A 3,559-nucleotide genomic window follows, 5' to 3' on the forward strand; every position below is an offset into this window, starting at 1 on the left:
GGCCGCCCGACGCCGCTCGCTCGCCGCTCGCTGCCTACGATGCTTCGTTGCCGCGCGCCTGTGCCGCTTCGGCCGCCGACCCCGCCGCTCGGCCTCCCGCGCTGCCCCGGCGATACCCGGCCGGATCCGGCCAGATCCGGCCCGGATCCGCCTACTCCGGCTGCCCCGACCCTCTCCGGCGAGCTCCCCATCTCCGGCTTCCTCCGGCGATGTCTCCTTCGTCTACCCGTCAACTCCGGCGAAGATTCCGGCGAACCTCGTAATTCGTGCGAAACCCTAGATCTGCTTCGGAGGGGTATATCTTCCACTAAGTCCCTTTTCCCTGTAACATTTTATGCCTCTGTTCACCGCATCATAACATTGTGCTCGCTGCTCCGTTTTGTGCATATGAGAGAGCAAAATGTTCGTCATGATGTCCTCTTCATTTTGTTCCATTGCACCATGCTTGTTTGAGTCCATCTTGATGCCCTAATGACTGTTGCAAGAGTGCTATAAAATATTAGGTGCTGATTCTTATCAGTTTATGAGCATTTGTCATTTTTGCCATGATTATTGTGTGCTGCATATGAACTTGAGCCCTACATGTGTTTTGGGCTATGCCATGCCATCTTTACAGGGGTGTATGCCATGTATTTTTGTGATCAATGTGGTGACTAGCACAAGCATGCAAAGTAGCTCTCGTGATGTTGCTGATTTCAGAGACTTAGAATTTCACTAAGTCATTTCCCTGATGTTATTTTTATGCCATGTATTCATGTTGCTACAGAGTGATCCATGCCTCTTTTGAGTATGTTTAGTAAGGATGATTTTGAGATATTGTTATGCTCTATCCATCCATGCCCTTGTTTGCATTTATGGAGTGCCCTAGCATGACTCAATCTTGCTCTACTTTTGCTATAAAATGTTCCTGGCAGATTGTTTACATGTTAATCAATTTTGCCAAGGTTGTTGTAGTTGATCCACGCATGCTATAAGATTGTTCTTGCCATGTTTAGCTTCTTGATCATGTCCTCTTGCTGGTAGTATGCTTAGTTTGTCATGCAATGCCTTGTGATGAGTGCATCGAGCTCGCAAACATGCCTTCATAGTTCTGTTTATGCCATGCCTAGTTTTCTGGTAAGTCTGAATCTGTTAACGAAACTTGCTATGTTTACATGGGTGCCATCATATTTTCTGATCCTTTTTGGCTTATGGTCAGTAAGGGACTTTTGTTATATGCTTTGATTAGTTTCATGCCATGGCTTGTGTTGTTATGATCTGATCCTGTAGCATGTTGATATCTTGCTCTAAACATTGCTTCCTGGTGTTAATTCCTGGCATGTTATTTTCACTAAGTCTGTGATGCTGATATCTTTTGTCCTTTTGCCATGCTTGTTTGGACCTGCTCTTGTGTGATTTAGTCGTAGCTCAGTGTCCATCTTTTGTCAAGCATCTTGAGTAGATCACTGCCATGTGCTTTGTTGCTATGTTGGAGTGTAGTAGCTTAGTTTCTTGTTTCATTCTAGATGGCATCGTGCTGTTAATCGCAGAATCGTGCCATTTTTGTTTTGCTTGCCATTTGTAATCCGTGCATCAGATTCCGGTGATCTTTATATCGATTTCGACAGAAATCAACTCATCTTTCCAGCGGCACTCTTGGTTTTCCAAGTTGAGGCCCGATTCAATCTTTTCCTTCTGGAGCTCGCATATGCATTGCATATCACATCCCGCATATCATGCCATGTTTTGCATCATGTTGCTTGCGCATTGCACCGTGGTTGATTGTTGTTTCCTTTGCTTGTGTTCTTGCCTTGGGTAGAGCCCGGAGACGAGTTCGTGATCGAGGTACCCATTGAGTACGCTTACGAGGATCAAGCTTTCGCCTTCTCGGAGAACTTTGCAGGCAAGATGACCATACCCTCGAAATCACTTCTATCTTTGCTTGCTAGTTGCTCGCTCTATTGCTATGCTGCGATACCTACCACTTGCTATATTATGCCTCCCATATTGCTAAGCCAAGCCTCTAACCCACCTTCCCTAGCAAACCGTTGTTTGGCTATGTTACCGCTTTGCTCAGCCCCTCTTATAGCGTTGCTAGTTGCAGGTGAAGATTGGAGTTTGTTCCATGTTGGAACATGATTATTGTTGGGATATCATAATATCTCTTATTTAATTAATGCATTTATATACTTGGTAAAGGGTGGAAGGCTCGGCCTTATGCCTGGTGTTTTGTTCCACTCTTGCCGCCCTAGTTTCCGTCATACCGGTGTTAAGTTTCTTGATTTTGCGTTCCTTATGCGGTTGGGTTATAATGGGAACCCCATGACAGTTCGCCTTGAATAAAACTCCTCCAGCAAGGCCCAACCTTAGTTTTACATTTGCCTAACAACCTATTACCCTTCCCTTGGGTCGGCCAACCCAAGGGTCATCTTTATTTTAACCCCCCCGGGCCAGTGCTTGTCTAAGTGTTGGTCCGAACTAGAGCCCCTTGCAGCGCCACCTCAGGGAAACTTGAGGGCTGGTTTTAGTTGTACGGATTGCTCATCCGGTGTTGTCCTGAAAACGAGATATGTGCAGCTCCTATCAGGATGTCGGCGCATCGGGCGGCTTTGCTGGTCTTGTTTTACCATTGTCGAAATGTCTTGTAACCGGGATTCCGAGTCTGATCGGATCTTCCTGGGAGAAGGAATATCCTTCATTGACCGTGAAAGCTTGTGATGGGCTAAGTTGGGACACCCCTACAGGGTTTTGAACTTTCGAAAATCGTGCCCGCGGTTATGGGCAGATGGGAATTTGTTAATATCCGGTTGTAGAAAACCTGACACTTAACTTAATTAAAATGCATGAACCGCGTGTGTAGCCGTGATGGTCTCTTTCCGGCGGAGTCCGGGAAGTGAACATCGTTCTTGTGTTATGCTTGAACGTAAGTAGTTTCAGGATCACTTCTTGATCATTAAAGTTTCTCGACCATGCTTTGCTTCTCTTCTCGCTCTCATTTGCGTAAGTTAGCCACCATATATGCTAGTGCTTGCTGCAGCTCCACCTCACTACCCTTTTCCCTACCCATAAGCTTAAATAGTCTTGATCATGAGGGTGTGAGATTGCTGAGTCCCCGTGACTCACAGATTACTTCCAACACCAGTTTGCAGGTGTCGTTGATACCGTGCAGGTGACGCGAGCGAGCTCAGGGAGGAGCTCGATGAAGATCGTGTTTGTTGTGTTGTTTCGTTTCCAATTGATCAGTAGTGGAGCCCAATTGGGGCAATCGGGGATCTAGCATTAGGGGTTGTCTTCTTTTATTTTGGTTCTGTAGTCGGACCTTGATTTTATTTTGGATGATGTAATGATATATTTATGTATTGTGTGAAGTGGCGATTGTAAGCCAACTCTGTATCTCTTTCTTATTCAGTACATGGGATGTGTAAAGATTACCCCTCTTGCAACATGCCTACAATGCGGTTATGCCTCTAAGTCGTGCTCCGACACGTGGGAGATATAGCCGCATCGTGGGTGTTACATCAGGGGCATTGGCGTATCCAACCAGAGTAGCAGAGGAGGTGTCGCCGCGGAGCCAGAGGGC

The sequence above is a fragment of the Triticum dicoccoides genome, chromosome 2A (genome assembly GCF_002162155.2).
Source record: "Triticum dicoccoides isolate Atlit2015 ecotype Zavitan chromosome 2A, WEW_v2.0, whole genome shotgun sequence".
In the NCBI taxonomy this organism is placed as follows: domain Eukaryota; kingdom Viridiplantae; phylum Streptophyta; class Magnoliopsida; order Poales; family Poaceae; genus Triticum; species Triticum dicoccoides.